The 18,364-nt window shown below is 39.9% G+C and overlaps 1 pseudogene; it reads right to left on the bottom strand.

Annotated features, from left to right (window-relative positions):
• Nucleotides 1–12,670: 12,670 nt before the first annotated feature.
• Nucleotides 12,671–13,846, bottom strand: LOC111536205 (annotated as a pseudogene).
• Nucleotides 13,847–18,364: the final 4,518 nt, after the last annotated feature.

Here is an 18,364-nt window from a genome sequence, read left to right on the forward strand (position 1 = left end):
TTCTGCTTTGGTGGAGCACTATTTTCCCCTTTAATCCTCTTCCCTTCTTTCCTTTATGTAAGTCAAACGAATCTCCCATTTATCCTAAACAACCTCAGAGAGAGCCTAGTTTGTTCCTTTTGTTGTTGTTGTTCAACTTATTATTTTAGTAAAATCAGAATAAACATAGCACATGCACTGCTAGCATCTAAAACTAATACAGTTAGCAATTACTAAACTTACAGTGACTAGAGGTTCAATGATTACATTCAGCAATTCCATTCTTTATTTACTGAAAATATTGCTGGCTGATAAAACTGAATGTAAAAGTCACTCATGATGGCAATACACAAAAATAACCACATTTGAGGATTGCAAATATGCCAGATTATCACTGAAAACCAAACCAAACAAAACATAAAACTAAACAAAACTCAGAGAACCTTTGTGGATGTGGACACTTCATATCAGTGTTTAGAAGTGTTTCATTAATGTCTTATGACAAGTACATCAAAACCTTGGCATATTTTAATTTCAAGTTGACAATTTTGTCTTAAATTTTGTCAGAAAATTATAGCTATATTGCCAATGCTGGATCTGCTTAATTTGACCCAAGTTTAATAAGACTTAACATTAGAAGCTCACACTACCCTGAAATACATTATTTCTCATATGGTGATATGCAACATTCAAGTGCCAGTGTTTTTTGTACTGTCTTTTGGTCAAGTTTCTTTAACCTTTCAAAGAATCGTTTTTAAGCTTATAACAATAAATATTTGTCAAAAATGTTTAATAAATATTATACAACTAGCAGCAAAATATCTAAAATCTGTTGTGTGCAGATAGTTTTCTTCTCAACTATTATTCCATGCTCCCAAATTAAATTTTAGAATCTACTTCTTGACAAGCTGCATTCAACAATCTCCGAGAGACAAAATAAGATTGGAGGTTTGAGGATATGCACACAAGACATATATGTAAAAGTCTCTGAATGTGCAGTAAAATAAGAACTTTGTAAAACAGTATGGGTAAAATGTACAGGAGACTAAACCTATACTAAATGAAATAGCACCATAACAAATGACCTCAATACTGTCAAGTGCACCTATTTATAAGTTTTAGAACAAGGCACAATACACCTGAAAATCGATTGCACTTTAAGAAATTTTTGCCAACTTCTTATACCAGTGTCAAGATTCATTTCTGGCCACAAAATCAGTACAGAACTCTAAGTGGAAGAGGCATTTTTAGTGGTGGACAATGTTTGGCCAAATTGAGCATAAGAGACTATAAATACAATGGAAACCTATGTAAATAAAATATACTAAAAGTGCAGTATATAGAACGCACACCTTGTGCGCTTAGTACATATTTACAGCCTGTGTAATCTCAACTATTTCTGTTTGTTATCCTTAGATTTACAAAGTCTACATGTATAAGCCACTTTAACATTTTGATGCAGCTTTAGAGCAATATGAATCTGCATTAAGTTAAAGCCTGCTGCATAATCCTTCCTGTTCATACTCCTTTTTTTTTTTCAATTTTACTTTAAGTTCTCAGATACTTGTGCTGAATGTGCAGGTTTGTTACATAGGTATACATGTACCATGATGGTTTGCTGCACCTATCAACCTGTCATCTAGGTTTTAAGCACCCCATGCATTAGATATTTGTCCTAATGCTCTCTGTCCCCTTTACACCCACCCCCTGACAGGCCCTGGTGTGTGATGTTCCCCTCCCTGTGCCCATGTGTTCTCATTGTTCAACTCTTACTTATGAGTGAGAACATGCAGTGTTTAGTTTTCTGTTCCTGTGTTAGTTTGCTAAGGATGATGGTTTCCAGCTTCATCCATGTCCCTGCAAAGGACATGAACTCATTCTTTTTCTTATGGCTGCATAGTATTCCATGGTGTATATGTTCCATGTTTTCTTTATCCGGTCTATCGTCGATGGACATTTGGTTGGTTCCAAGTCTTTGCTATTGTAAATAGTGCTGCAGTAAATATACATGTGTGTGTGTGTGTTTATAGTAGAATGATTTATAATCTTTTGGGAAAATACTCAGTAATGGGATTGCTGGGTCAAATGATATTTTGGGTTCTAGATCCTTGAGGAATCACCACAAAGTCTTCCACAGTGGTTGAACTAATTTACACTCCCACCAACAGTGTAAAAGTGTTCCTATTTCTCTGCATCCTTGCCAGCATCTGTTGTCTCCAGACTTTTTAATGATTGCCATTCTAACTGGCGTGAGATGGTATCTCGTTGTGGTTTTGATTTGCATTTCTCTAATGACCAGTGCTGATGAGCTTTTTTTCATATGTTTGTTGGCTGCATAAATGTCTTCTTTTGAAAAGTGTCTGTTCATATCCTTTGCCCACTTTATGATGGGGTTGTTTGTTTTTTTCTTGTAAATTTAAGTTCCTTGTAGATTCTGGATATTAGACCTTAGTCAGCTGGATAGATTGCAAATATTTTTCTCCCATTCTGCAGGTTACCTGTTCACTCTGATGCTAGTTTCTTGTGCTGAGCAGAAGCTCTTTGGTTTAATTGGATCCCATTTGTCAATTTTGGCTTTTGTTGACATTGCTTCTGGTGTTTTAGTCATGTGAAGTCTTTGCCCATGCCTATGTCCTGAATGTTACTGCCTAGGTTTTCTTCTATTGTTTTTATGGTTTTAGGTCTTACATTTAAGTCTTTCTTTTCTTTTCTTTTTTTTGAGATGGAGTTTCGCTCCTGTTGCCCAGGCTGGAGTGTAGTGGTGCCATGTCAGCTCCCCGTAACCTCCGCCTCGTGGGTTCAAGGGATTCTCCTACCTCAGTCTCCCAAGTAGCTGGGATTTCAGGCATCTGCCACCATGCCGGGCTAATTCTGTATTTTTAGTAGAGACAGGGTTTCTCCATGTTGGTCAGGCTGGTCTTGAACTCCCGACCTCGGGTGATCTGCCCGCATCAGCCTCCCAAAGTGCTGGGATTACAGGCGTGAGCCTCCGCGCACGGCCATGTTTAAGTCTTTAATCCATCTGGAGTTAATTTTTGTATAAAGTATAAGGAAGGGGTCCAGATTATCTTTTCTGCATATGGCTAGCCAGTTTTCCCAGCACCATTTATTAAAGAGGGAATCATTTCTCCATTGCTTGTTTTTGTCAGATTTGTCAAAAATCAGATGGTTGTAGATGGTGATATTATTTCTGAGGCCTCTGTTCTGTTCCATTGGTCTATATCTCTGTTTTGGTACCAGTATCATGCTGTTTTGGTTACTGTACACTTGTAGTGTAGTTTGAAGTCAGATAGAGTGCTGTCTCCAGCTATATTCTTTTTGGTTAGAATTGTCTTAGCTATATGAGCTTTTATTTGCTTCCATATGACATTTAAAGTAGTTTTTTCTAGTTCTGTGAAGGAAGTCACTGGTAGCTTGATGGGAATAGCATTGAATTTATAAATTACTTTAGGCAGTAGGGCCACTTTCACGATATTGAGTCTTCCTATCCATGAGCATGAAATGTTTTTCCATTTGTTTGTTTCCTCTCTTACTTCCTTGAGGAGTGGTTTGTAGTTCTCCTCGAAGAGGTCCTTCATGTCCCTTGTAAGTTGTATTCATAGGTATTTTATTTCTCTGTAGCAATTTTAAATGGGAGTTCACTGATGATTTGGGTCTCTGCTTGTCTATTATTGGTGTATAGGAATGCTTATGATTTTTGCACATTGATTTTGTATCCTGAGACTTTGCTGAAGTTGCTTATCAGCTTCAGGAGTTTTTGGGCTGAGACGATAGGGTTTTCTAAATATGCAATAATGTCATCTGCAAACAGAGACAATGTGACTTCCTCTCTTCCTATTTGAATACGCTTTATTTTTTTCTTGCCTGATTTCCTTGGCCAGAACTTCCAATACTGTGTTGAATAGGAGTGGTGAGAGAGGGCATCCTTGTCTTTGGCCAGTTTTCAAAGGGAATGCTTTCAGCTTTTGCCCATTCAGTATGATATTGGCTATGGGTTTGTCATAAATAGCTCTTATTATTTTGAGATGTGTTCCATGAATACCTAGTTGAGAGTTTTTAGCATGAAGGGATGTTGAATTTTACCGAAGGCCTTTTCTGTATATATTGAGATAATCATGTGGTTTTTGTCCTTGCTTCTGTTTATGTGATGGATTACATTTATTGATTTGCATATGTTGAACCAGACTTGCATCCCAGAGATATAGCCGACTTGATCGTGGTGGATAAATGTTTTGATATGCTGCTGGATTTGGTCTGCCAGTATTTTATTGAGGATTTTCGCATCGATGTTCATCAGGGATATTGGCCTGACATTTTTGTTGTTGTTGTGTCTCTGCCAGGATTTGATATCAGGATGATGCTGACCTCATAAAATGAGTTAGGGAGGAGTCCCTCTTTTTCTGTTGTTTGGAATAGTTCCAGAAGGAATGACACCAGCTTCTCTTTGTACCTCAGTACCTCTGGGAGAATTTGGCTGTGAATCCTTCTAGTCCTCAGCTTTTTTTGGTTGGTAGGCTATTAATTACTGCCTCAGTTTCAGAACTTGTTATTGGTCTATTCAGGGATATGACTTCTACCTGGTTTAGTCTTGGGAGGGTGTATGTGTACAGGAATTTATCCACTTCTTCTAGATTTTCTCATGTATTTGCATAGAGATATTTATAGTATTCTCTGATGGTAGTTTCTATTTCTGTGTCATCAGTGGTGATATCCCCTTTAAAAATTTGTATTGTGTCCATTTTATTCTTCCCTCTTTTCTTCTTCATTAGTCTGGCTAGCGGTCTATTTTGTTAATCTTTTCAAGAAACCAATTCCTGGGTTTATTGATTTTTTTGAAGTGTTTTTCGTGTCTCTATCTCCTTCAGTTCTGCTGTGATCTTAGTTATTTCTTGTCTTCTGCTAGCTTTTGAATTTGTTTGCTCTTGCTTCTCTAGTTCTTTTAATTGTGATGTTAGGACTCTGTGAGAGTGGGACCCACTGAGAGACATCATTTGGTTTCCTGACTTTAACCCCCTTTCCAGTGGAGTGAACGGTTCTGTCTTGCTGGGGTTCCAGGTGCCACTGGGGTACGAAAAAAAAACCTCCTGCGCCTAGCTTGGTGCCTGCTTGAACAGCCACCAAGTTTTGTGCTAGAAACCCAGGGCCCTGATGGTGTAGGCACAAGAGGGAATCTCCTGATCTGAAGATTGCAAAAACCGTGGGAAATGCGTAGTGTCTGTGCCGGATAGCACAGTTCCTCATGGCTTCCCTTGGCTGGGAAAGGGAGGCTCCCTGCTCCTTGCACTTCCCAGGTTAGGCAGTGCCTCACCCTGCTTCTGCTCACATTTCATGGTCTGTACCCACTGCCTAACCAGTCCCAATGAGATGAACAGGGTACCTCAGTTGGAAATGCAGAAATCACCTGCCTCTGCATTGGTCTGGCTGGGAGCTGCAGACTGGAGCTGTTTCTATTCGACCATCTTGCCAGATCCTACCTCTCCCCACTTTTTTTTTTCCCATACTCCTTCTTGACTGAAAAACAGCAACACTAGCATGTATCGAAGACCAGAATCCGAACAGGCCTGTGATGAGAACTGGTCATTGCCATTGTCAGCCATTCTAACATTTCAAATTTGTTTGTGGCGGGTATTGAAAAAACGAATTAAATGAAACTCCTCCCCCCCCCCCCCCCCTTTTTTTTTTGAGACAGAGTCTCACTCTATCACCCAGGCTGCAGTGTAGTGGCATGGTCTAGGCTCACTGCAACCTCTGCCTCCTGGGTTCAAGCAATTCTCCTGCCTCAGCCTCCCGAGTACCTGGGACTACAGATACATGCCACCATGCCTGGCTAATTTTTGTATTTTTAGTAGAGATGGGGTTTTACCCTGTTAGCTAGGATGGTCTTGATCTCCTGAGCTCGTGATCTGCCACTTTGACCTCCCAAAGTGCTGGGATTACAGTTGTGAGCCACCACACTCGGCCCATTTGCCTAGCTTAGAATAAATTGCCTGTATGTTAAATGTGAAATTGCTGTATTTACTTGAATTAACTTCAAAGAGTGCTTTCAAAAATGTTAATGGGTATATTGATATATCCCACTTCATCATGATTGGATTGGCTTATTTAAAGAGTGTAAGGTTCTAAGTGCCTATCCAGGATAGAGTGAGCAAGTTCAAACTTAACTTAGTACAGGTTGGCCACATAAGAAACTATGTTTTAATGCTTTAAAATGTTTCCCTAGCCCCCAAGTCTGCAAGAATCAAACAGTCCTAATGCAGGCTACTGTGTAAGGGTTTTTCTCCTTCTTATATTTATGGATGCATTGATTATTCCTGTTAAAGTTGTGTCACACCATATGCCAAGGTTTGATTTTAGCCAAATTTTAGTAAATTTATTTTGTCAAAACAATTGGTATGTTGAGCATTGCTGAGCCAACAGGACATCAAAGTAACAAGTTGTCCAAAGTTAATGTTACAGTACATTAACAAACAAATCATCCTCAGTCACAAAATTATAAATGCAGCTTAGGGTGGGACTAAAGTAGGAGGGGAGAGTTAAACCCAAACTACAGCAATTAAGTCCTGAAACCAACTTCTGAATAGGGCTGCTGATTATTCCTTTCATTTCTTCTTGTGACTTTTATAAGAGTTAAAGAAAGAGGAAAGAAATATTAAACATGGCTGGCAGTTAAATACAGGTTTACTTTAGATAAAACCTGAGAGGGGCTTCTGGCTGATTTTATTCAGGAGCGCTTTTTCTACAGACTAAGAGTATATATTGGTTTTAGGGTGAGGAGCTTATTACAATCTTGGAATGTTTCTGTGTGAGAGAAGTTTTATGGCAGGGTTGAAATGTCTCTGGGAGGAGGGGAAGTTATCTTGGAACAGACATCTTTCTGGCCAGAGGGGGGTTATTTTGAGGCTGGCATCTTCCTGGCCAGAGGGGACTTATCTTGGGGCTAGCATGTCTGTGGTTGGGGAGGAGTTTGGGATGTTTCTGGTTGGAGATGTTATTGTGGTTTATGGTTGCACTGGTCTTAGCCATTAGGCTGATGACCTTTGGATTTAGGCAATTTTTTTATTAAGGTGAACTTTAGAATGAGGGGCTTGTCCAATGCTCCTGCTCTGTCAACTTTGAGCTCCCTTGAATTTTCAGGAATGTCACAGCTGGTAATGTACTGCAATTTCTTGAAGTTACACAATATAGTCTGACTAAGTTACATGTGGTTCCTATATTAGCTTGTTTGCAAGGGTGACTTTGCGGCAAAGCAGATTCAGTTGCCCCACGAGTCAGCCCCTTTGGAGTGATATGACTCTGACAATTGGAGGAATACCAGGGTCCTTAGTCTCCTGCCAATTTAGATAAAATGACACAGACACACGTGGAGTGGTTTTAAGGAGCAGAGAGTTTAATAGGCAAGAAAGAGGAAGGAAGAAGAAAACAGCTCCCCCTATACAGAGACAGAGGGGGCATTCAAACAAAGAAAAACCCCAAGTGCAGCAGAAAGTGGCTGCTTTTTTTTTTTTTTGTTGAGGTGGAGTCTCGCTCTGTCGCCCGGGCTGGAGTACTGTGGCCGGATCTCAGCTCACTGCAAGCTCCGCCTCCCGGGTTCACGCCATTCTCCTGCCTCAGCCTCCCGGGTGGCTGGGACTACAGGCGCTGCCACCTCGCCCGGCTAGTTTTTTGTAGTTTTTAGTAGAGATGGGGTTTCACCCTGTTAGCCAGGATGGTCTCGATCTCCTGACCTCGTGATTTGCCCGTCTCGGCCTCCCAAAGTGCTGGGATTACAGGCTTGAGCCACCATGCCTGGCCGAAAGTGTCTGCTTATATGAGGAGGCTGGAGGAGGTGGTGTCTGATTTGCATAGGGCTCAGGGGATTGGTTTGACCAGGCATGTCCTTCATGTAGCCCACAAAAAAAATGACCCTCCTACCCTAGCCTTTTATTATGCAAATGCAGGGCACCATGATGTTCTAACACGTGGGGATATGGGGGGGCGGCCATGTTGCCAGGCACATGTGGAGGCAAGGGCAAGAAGAAGATGGTGGGAATCGTCATGTTTGGGTGGACCCAGTTTTTAATGGCCAGCATTTGCATATCAAAGCTCGCTGGCCCAGCTTTAAGAGCTGGGGCTTCCTGCTAGACAAAAAACATTTCTGGAGCTACTTTAAAAGAAACAAAAACTTTCCAAGGACGCCTTTTTCTCTCTATCTGCCTAAAATGATTTCTTAATAACTCCTATAACATTCCCCCCTGTGGAGATGTCATCCCAACTGCTGTTAGGTGGTTTTGGGCAATGACTCTTTCTGACTACTTCCTGCTTGAAAAGGGGCATCAAATGGGGAACAGCAGCCAGGGCTCCTCCTGGGGTTGGTTTGAGGGTCCTCAGAAGAATGGCGTGTCCATGCATAGTTCCATTAGCAGCACCAGTTGGAGTTTGATTGCTTCTAGGCTAGAGGAAACAATTTGAGCTATAGTATTGAGTATACAGGGTCCAAATATTAATACAAGACATATAAGCAAGAGAGTGCTTAATAAAGGGGTTAATCAATTCCATAAAGAAGACTAGAATTCATTAAAGAGGGATTGTAGCCACCCGAAGCTGAAGCCTGCATTTTCCCTGAGCCTGTCAAGAATTTTGATTTGATCTTCAAGTACCTGTAGATTTTCCTCTACTTTACTAGAGGTAGTAATCCAGCAGCAGCATGTTTCATTTAAAAGTGTGCAGGTACCTCCTACTTCAGCTGTAAGGACATCTAAGGCCCATCTATTCCATGCTACTACTGAGGCTAAAGAGTCTATGGGTGCTGTGCTTCTATGGCTCCTACTGTTGCCTTCTATCCTTGTTGCATCATAATGGCAAGGAGAGGAATACCAGCAAACCAGAAGAGACCTTTGGTTATAGAATTCCCCATTCATGGTCTAAGATGGGATTGTCATGTGCGTGCCCTCTCCAGTCTTCTCTTTCGGTTAAATCTCCATATGAGGGCATGAAAATGATAGATCTCTTTGTTTGGCATGTCCGAGATAGTGCACTTTCTAAAAAGGAGCCTAGGTTAGGGATGTCTCCAGATGATGTGGCCATGTCACAGGAATTTAAAAATAGGTTGGAGAACATTGCTATTATACTGCAGTTCCTTAGTGTTGTTGAACTGAGCAAACTGCTCAGGACAGATCCAGCAATTAGTCTTATTACAAATGGGCCATGGCTGATACTGTAGGAGCTAAAAGGTATGATGTATCACTAAACCCCCCCAAAAAAATAGCAGACTCAGTTGGAGAATTTCCCTTTGGAGGTCTGGAACTTCATGTTCTTTGGTTTTATTTTCCCAAACAAAGAAACCTCTGGGTTATGAGCACCCTATTCACTTTCATTACCTGGCAGAATTTGCAGGATAATTGCCCAGAACTAGCATATTGATCCAGATTTTTACATTACCCATCCCTTTTTGTTTCTTCCAAGCTGCAGGAGATTGCCACTTGATTCACAGGAATAAACAGTGTTAGTCTAAAATGTAGTCAAAAAGTTAAAAAAAAAAATTAATGAGACTAGGATTTAATGACAAATGTACGGTAAGCTTTGGAGCACAATTTCTCTCTCCAGTCCTCATTTTTGGTAAAAACAAATTATGATAAGACTGTGTGTGTTGTTTGTAGAATAAACTTTAGTCTTATACTTGGCCTGATTATTTGCATAAAATGCAGCAAAGCAAGAATGGTTATTTCTACATAGGCCTTTTAGATTGACCTTGATGGAACTCTGTTCCACAAGGAATCTCAGGTAAGACCTTTAAAGCCAAGCTCAGCCATGGGTTTGTATCCTCAAATACCTGTGAGTTGAGTGATCCTCTCCTCTTGAGGTCCTAAGATAAACTTGGAGCTCCTGGACCTGTTAGAAAGTGACATTCTTTACTGACCACAGGTTAAGAACACTGTGTGGGGACTATGTAGACTCCAAGGGGCTTTTATTGGCTCTGCATGTCAAGCTTGATTCCTTAAAGGGAAACACACCCTTTTAGTCAAAGCTTTGGTAAAATAACCAGATTTTCCAATTGTGTCCTGTTGAAAAAGAAAAATGGATTCTTATTGCACTCACTGATGCAAACAACTATATTGCCATAAGCTAAGAGTACCTACAGATAGTTTCCAAATTCTAGAGGAACCAGGCAGAGAAAAACAAACATGCTTGAAATTTTGTTCACAGAAATGTATCTCATTCAATTATTAAAGGCAGTAAATAGTTCAAAATAAGTTTCCTTGACTCTGAAAATCAAAACAAGGGTCAGCGGTATTCCAAGCAAAAGTCAAAAAGGTTGCTTTAACTTTCTAAGTGCAGTCCATTTAGTTAACTCTTGTTTTGCTTGATATTTGTAAACGTGTCAGTTCTTTATGAGTCCTGTACGTTCTTTCTCTCTTCCAATGTTACAATCTTTAAGGCTATTAAAAACCTGCATTTGAGAACACCTGTTGAAGTCCTTAATATAAATTGAATATAAACTGTAAAATATCATATAATATCCTTTTTGAGTCTAGTTAATGTTTACAGATTTTGCAAGATTAATATTTTCAATCTTTCTTTAACTTGTTTAAACCTCTAGCTCTATCTTATCAAATTTGACATAATCCCTCATCCCAGGGCAAAATTTACATTTCTCTGCTTTCTTATAATCTTTTACTGAAAAAAAACCCCCACATTTTACTGTTTTTATATGCCTTGCATATAAAACTGTTTGGTGATCTCAAATACATGTTGCACTGTTAACTTTTAACAACTTCTCTTTTTGGTGAAAAAACCTGGTTGGTAAGTGATTTTAATTATGTACCAGGTGTGGATCCTAGGACCGAGACAGAAGTGCAGATAAAGTCTGACTTTTCAACATCTAGCTCCATGTGTCCCAGGCCTTACTTATCTGTAAAGCAGGCAGTGTACAACCTTGGAACATTTAGCAAACCTAGTATCTAAGTTGTATGATTTACACCACCTTTTTGCATTTTGATGACACTTTCATTTTACCAGTAATCCTTAAGACTATTTTTATTTCTTAAAGTCATGTGAACTGAAAAGTATTTGATTTAAGGCACTTATTTTTCTTTAAGCCAATCAATTAGAGCTCTTTTTATAGACACTACACATGACACATATACAGCAACATGAACAGACAAAAGATTCAGTACTTGTAAGATTTTTTTTTTGCCAGTTTCATTCTTTCTTTTTTAAACCTCTGCAATTATTAGTTTATTAGTATCATCCAGGACTCAGATGTTCAGTATTCCTCCTGAAATTACATAAACAAATGGAAAGAATCCAAGTCAAAATTATATAACAAAACAGCACTCCATCACAAAAGCGTGTAAAATTACAAGAACACTATTTTAAAATACTGGCACTTTAAGAAAACGGTAATCTCAAAAACCACAAAATTCCCAAATTGTTCCCTAAACTGCTAAGCAGATAATGACTAATGAATGAGTTTGTTTTGTAAAGAAAAATCATTGAAATAAATTGAATAATTCATACTGAGATGCAAAGTTTCAGTGTCTTCTTTTCCTCCTATCTACTTGGATTTATAAAGGGGCAAACCATAATATAGGAAAATATACCCTATTTTGAATGTGGCATCTTCATTTTAAAAGTTGGCCCAATTAATTAAAAATTCTTGTAATGGAAAGTCTCGTTTCCTGGGCAGTCCATATTTAGATAAATGGGAAAAGACATCTATAGCCAGCATTTTCATAGTCTTCACTGAAACTAATGTCAACAAAAAATTTAATATGGTAGTCTTGTATTTTAAGCTCACACTTTTGGGGATACATTCTCAGGTCTTCTTTAATGTGGTAACTGCAAAATATAACTGCCATTACATGGTAATGGGAGTTAAAGAATACAGTCCTCATATAAATGTTAGAACATACTTTTCTATTAGTCCTTCAAGGACAGACTTTCAAAATGTTTGATTCTAATAATCCCATGCTTTGAGTAGATTGATTACTCTTCAGTTTGTAAATGTAAGTGGGCTATGTGAAATTTCTTAACTGATCAAGATTTTGGATGTTCAGTTATGGATGAAAACTATCTCAACTTAACTTTACCCCATTATGGTATGCAGGGTGTGTAGACAAAAGCTTTTTATTAGTTAACTATACAAAAGGATAAATGCTGTAATAATTCATATGATTCAAAATGGGCAAAAGCAAAAGACTAGCTTCCCCTCAAGAAGAAAAATTTCAGACCTATGGAAAGCACAACAATACTAATTTAAAAAATTGTATTTACTTAGAAGCATTCAGAATGTCAACTAAACAGCTGCAACTTTTTTTTTTTTTTTTTTGCAATTACAGAGTGGTATTCAGTTAACAGAACAACAATTATTTCGCATGAGCTGCGTCAGAGACAACTGAAGATGAAAAAACTACCATCCCTATATATAACTAATTTGTGCTGTGCACCAACAAGAACCTGCTTTAAATTTCCATGCCAATGTACAACCCCCATAATGTACCAGGCAAGGTTAGTGGCTATTGAAAATACCACCAGGACAGGGCTATCTAAAGACACATTTGGTAGTGTGTTAACTATACAAAAAAAGACACTGTACAGTTTAAAAAAAACCTTACACAGCCTTACGTTTCAATTTTTTTCTTTAAAAGGGGTGAGTTGTGTACAGGGGGGTTAAATGCTTTATAGACAAGAAAGAAACTGTGCTAGAACCAACTTATTCATCATCATCATCTTCATCTTCATCTTCTTCACCTTCTCCTCCTCCTCATCCTCTTCATCTTCCTCATCTTCCTCCTCTTCCTTCTTTTTCTTGCATTTTTCAGCCTTGACAACTCCCTTTTTTTGCTGCATCAGGCTTTCCTTTAGCTCGATATGCAGCAATATCCTTTTCGTATTTTTCCTTCAGCTTTGCAGCCTTCTTTTCATACTGCTTGTCATCTGCAGCAGTGTTATTCCACATCTCTCCCAGTTTCTTTGCAACATCACCAATGGACAGGCCAGGATGTTCTCCTTTGATTTTTGGGCAATACTCAGAGCAGAACAGGAAGAAGGCCAAAGGAGGCCTCTTGGGTGCATTGGGATCCTTGAACATGTGTTTTGTCTCCCCTTTGGGAGGGATATAGGTTTTCATTTCTCTTTCATAACGGGCCTTGTCCACCTTTGCCATATCTTCAAATTTTCCTTTCTCTTGAGCAGATATGGTCTTCCACCTCTCTGAGCACTTAGAAAACTCTGAGTGTGGGGAAAAGAGAGGTCAGCCTGTTGCTGTGTTATTATAGATAGAAGTAAGTTTAAGAGACTCCATTTGGCTCTGTATTTGAGATGCTGTTAATCTGTGACTCTACCCCCAATCTTGTCCTTGCTAGAAAACATCGCTGTACTAATTAAGGTTGAAAGGGTTTTGGGCTGTAAGGAATGTGCTTTGTTAGGCAAATGTTTAAAGCCTGCTTGTGGTTGAAGGTCAGTACCATTCCCTTAAATCTCAGTAAAAGAAAAACATCTGTCTCCTGCCCGTCCCTGGGAAAATGGAACATCTCCGTGTATCTGTATGTCTTACTGCTGATTTACTCCCTTATCTTTTTGGCAATAAATACTGAGGGAACTCAGAGACCGGTGCCAGTGTGGGTCCTCTGTAAGCACAGCACTGGTCCCCTGGGCCCCGCTTTTTCTTTCTCTATACTTTGTCTCTGTGTCTTTATTTCTTTTCTCAAGTCTCTCGTTCCACCTAACGAGAAGCACCCACAGGTGTGGAGGGGCAGGCCACCCCTTCATCTGAGAAATTGACTGAAGCATCTGGGTGCTGCTGCTTATGCTCCTCCCAACAAGTTTGCACAAAAAATGCCTATGATGACATTTTGCCTCTCGGCTTCTTAGGATCTCCTTTGCCCATGTTTAGTTATTTTTCCTCAGCTAGGCACAGAGTCGCCCAGTGCCCATCTGGCTCTCACTTGCCCTGGCACTGTCTCTATGGAGCTCAATGTACTGCAATCTTATTTGCCAGTTTCTTAATTGGATTACTGGCTTCAGGGTGGAGCCCTTGGATGAACAGGGCCAGGTAGCATGCATTAAGAGTGGTAAGACAAAAAAATGGAGAAAAGTAATTCCGTTGACTGAGAAGAAAAGAGTTTTCCCAGAAAAACAAGATCCAATAAGAGAAAAACATAAAGACCTTTAAAATATACTTATAACTTGAATATCCACTTTTAATTAAGCTGAGCATGCTTTAAGAAAATCCTTTGAAATCCTTTGTTACTCGACTTTAGCCATGCCAAGCACTTAAGATTTTTGGCTTTTGAACTTTACAAAAAATAATATCACGGGTGAAACCGACAAGACTTAATTAGGTTATGACTTAATCACGAGCATACAAGGCATTTTCAAAGGGGCGATAGGCAGCTTTTGAAACTGTCATTGCAAAATTTTGACAGAGACAGTGAAAGAGATCTGACCCAAACAACTCCATTTCGTTTACAGCCCCCAAGCTGTCCTTGCCCATCCCTGGGCGTAGGCTGAACCAACTTTGGGAGAAGCCTGGTTTACAGTTTATAGTCTAAAACAAAGATAATAAGAGCCCCTTTTTAAGATACACTTCCCTCTTGCCTGGGGACCAGGCTAAGAAACTAAACTAGTCACAGAATTAGAAACCATGGCTTAGGAGTCATGCAGTTGGAGACTACAAGATTTTGACCCTGCCTAAACTTCTCTCAAGATCAGTGCTTAAGATATTTTGTAAGCCCTGCCCTTGATGGATTAGCTGGCACCACCCAGATTGACAAACTGGCTTATCTGATTTTGTGGAACTGACTTAGCACAAGAAAACAGCCACCATTGTAAAATGGCAGAGACTGAAAGAAAGCATTGCCACATGGTTTCAGGTCATGTTCCCAAGGACATGAAATAAGATGGAGACCTGTAACCAAGTTTGTTACTGACTGTTTTGTTGGGCTGGCTCAAACAGCAGGCTTACGGGGTCCTGGTCCTGCATCCTAACCTAAGATACCCTTTTTTTGGACAAAACCATACAGAAAGACCTTCAAAGCACACCAGATTGTCTAAAGTTTAGGACCAACTTTACAAATCCTTTTCCATTGAGTATAAATTTACAGAGAATATAAACAATGATTCTTTTATCCCTTTTACTGGTTTGCACAGGGAGAGAGTAGCCAAAAGCCCAACTGGTAAGAAATTTTTACCCTTTGCCAGCATGTCAGGCTTCTGGGCTCCCTTTCCCCTTGTTCAACTCTAAGCCAAGCATTTTAAGGTTTGGAAAATTAACTTTTTCTAGGTTGGAAGAACATTATAAAAGAGAAAAAAGTCATTTTAAACCATAAAAGAAGGAAAAACACCATAGAAAGGAGTTCCAATTAGGGTTGTTAAGAGGTATTACCTCTCTTCCTATTGGGAATGCTGTTTCCCTTATTTTTTTGCCCTCCCTATTTTCTCTTTTCCCTTTTGGCCTACTATAGGAGACACATTGCTCATCTCCAAAATTCTTTTCTGCTTGCAGAGCTGCCTGTTTTAGCTGCAGTTAGGGTTTGGCTTAGGAGCACTGTAACATTCCTCCATGAGAGGTCAAATGCCTGAGTTAAATTTTAGAAAACTTCTATATACCTATCAGGGTTCTCAGAAAATCAGCCTAAGTCTCCCTTTACTTGCCTAGGATTCTGCAATAAGAAGGGAACTTGAAGGGGCCCTAAATAAGGGAATCCTCAGATGGTTCCCCTGGAACTTGCTTCTCCAATTTGGGGGAATTATTTTCCCTGGGCCTGCCTGATATGATTACTAAAAGAGCTGGGTTGATTTTACAGTGCTTGAAAAGATTTAGTAGAAATGCCATGCCCTTATGCAAAAAAGAAAAAAAAAAGAGCTTTTTCTTTAAAGTTCTGAGGTTAAGGAAGTTCCAGTGTTTCAGAGTGCACTCCAGAGGGGTGTAAGCTGAAGAATTTATTACCCATTGTGGAAAAGTAAAAAGTTCCTCTTCAAAGTTTCCCTTCTTATTCCAGAATAAATAATAAATGTTAAAAAAATCATTTTCTTTCCTTCTTTCTTTCTCTTTCTTTCTTTCTTTCTTTCTTTCTTTCTTTCTTTCTTTCTTTCTTTCTTTCTTTCCCTTTCTTTCTTTCTTTCCCTTTCTTTCTTTCTTTCTTTCCCTTTCTTTTCTTTTCTTTTCTTTTCTTTCTTTTCTTTCTTTCTGAGACGGAGTCTCACTCTATCACCCAGGCTGGAGTGCAGTGGTTTGATCTCAGCTCACTTCCACCTCTGTCGCCCAGGTTCAAGCAATTCTCCTGCCTCAGCCTCCCAAGTAAATGGGATTACAGGCACCTGGCACTGCACCCAGGTAATTTTTGTATTTTTAGTAGAGATGGGGTTTCACCATCTTGGCTAGGCTGGTCTTGAACTCCTGACCTCATGATCCACCCACCTGGGCCTCCCAAAGTGCTGGGATTACAGGCATGAGCCACCACACCCAGCAAAAATAATCATTTTCTTTAAAGACTAACTTCCTTCAAGCCTCCTTGCCTTTGTGCTAATAACTCTTTGTTAAGCTTTATCCTATGTAACTGTTAGATATAAGGGAATAAGCACATTCTAAGTCCTTGTACTTTAACAAAGATATTTGTTCTGGACACGCTCACGCATGTCCCAGCTCGCAGCCTATGCCCCTTCCTTATTTGGAAATGTTACTACTTTTCTAAATCCTTTCTCAAGCAACTTCCTCTTTTCCTTTTGTTCTCCATTGCCTTTACCTATTTAGGAAAGTTTTAAGTTGTTAGCCAATCGGGTTTAGCTTAGACTGTGAGGTCCAGCTCTAATCAACGGAAATAGGATGCAGCAGTAATGACCCAATGCATAAGGGATAAATATTCCTGCCTTTCTTTGTTCATTGTGCTCTTGTGACAAGATTGCTGATGAGCAACACCCTTTCTGCAGAAAGTAAAATTGCCTTGCTGAGAAAACTTTTTGTCTGAATGCTGATTTTTTTTCTTGTGGTAGCAAGGAACAAGCATTTTGTTTCTAACAAATCTGGTGGCCCATACAGGGGTTCATTCTCCTCCAGGAGTGGTCTCTGGTCCTCTCTTGTGAGGAGGCGCCCTGCTGCCTTGTTGCAATGGCCTCAAGGGTAAGGAATCAAGACCTACCTGGTGTGACAAATAAACCCAGACACTCAGCAATGTGGAAAGAAACCAGCCGGTGACCTAGAGTAAAAGATCCTCACATACCATGGCAACTCTGTGCACAGACCAAGGAAGGAAATGCCAGGGAAGCCAGTAAAGTATTTTTCCTTGGTGGTCGGAAAAAAAAAAAAAAAAGACCGTGGGGGGCGGTGAAGTATTCCTTGGTCACAACCAAGGAAAGAGAAGCTGCCAGGGTGGTAAAGTATTCCTTGGTTGGGACATACCAAGGTAAGAGAAGACATGGGTGGGGTGGGGGCAGTAAAGTATTCCTTGGTCAGGATGTCTTGGAAGTTAAAAATAGGTGAGAAATCCCCATTAGGTAGGGATTGAACCTCACATAAACCTCCAGTAGTAGGGAAGGTGAAAATTTTCCAGTAAAGGGAAATTAAGCCTCACCCCAAAAATAGGAAATACCCCAGGTAAGGTAAGGGATAAAAAGGATATTCAGAACTTCCCTTTCCCCTCTTCTCAGGGGGAGAAAGAAGCATGATAGGTAGAGCTGCTATGGGAGCCTAGCAAGGGAGGCTCCCTGTAGCCTCCCTGCAAGGGAGGAAGGGAGAACACCCTGCAAGGGAGGAAGGGAGAAAGTGAGAAGGGAAATCGGAAAGAGAAACGGGAGGAAACGGCAGATGTGGAGACCTAGAGAGAGAGAGAAAGAGGAAGAGACTGAGTGTGAGGGAGAGAGGAAAACAGGGGATGACAGAGAGAGAGAGAGAATGGGATAGAGACTTAAGGAAAAGACCCTGTGAGTCTGGCAATGAAAGATTTGGACCGAAACAGAAAGATTGGAGAGAGAGATAGAGAGAATGAGTGAGAGAGAGAATGGAAGAGACAGAGATCAGAGACAGACACAGAAGGTGAGACTGGGGAGAAAGATAGTGTAAAAGGAAGGGCGGGGAGAGAGAGAGAGAGAAAGAGACAGTCAAAGAGAGGCAGAGAGAGCTACAAATAGTAAAGAGAAAGCAATGTACCCTATTCCTTTAAAAGCCAGGGTAAATTTAAAACCTATAATTAATAATTAAAGGTCTTCTCCATGATAGGCTTCTTAAGCCCTGTATATCTCCCTATAACACTCCAATACTGCTTTGGAAAAGAACAGTTATCATCTTTGACATTAAAAAAAGGGGGGGGGGAGAATTTATGAAAAAAGAATCTTATATGGTAAATTCTTGTCCTAAAATAAATTTACTGGTTATTTAAAGAAAGGGATGTTTACAACAAGTCAGACCTTT

Source organism: Piliocolobus tephrosceles, chromosome 12 (genome assembly GCF_002776525.5).
Source record: "Piliocolobus tephrosceles isolate RC106 chromosome 12, ASM277652v3, whole genome shotgun sequence".
Lineage (NCBI taxonomy): Eukaryota > Metazoa > Chordata > Mammalia > Primates > Cercopithecidae > Piliocolobus > Piliocolobus tephrosceles.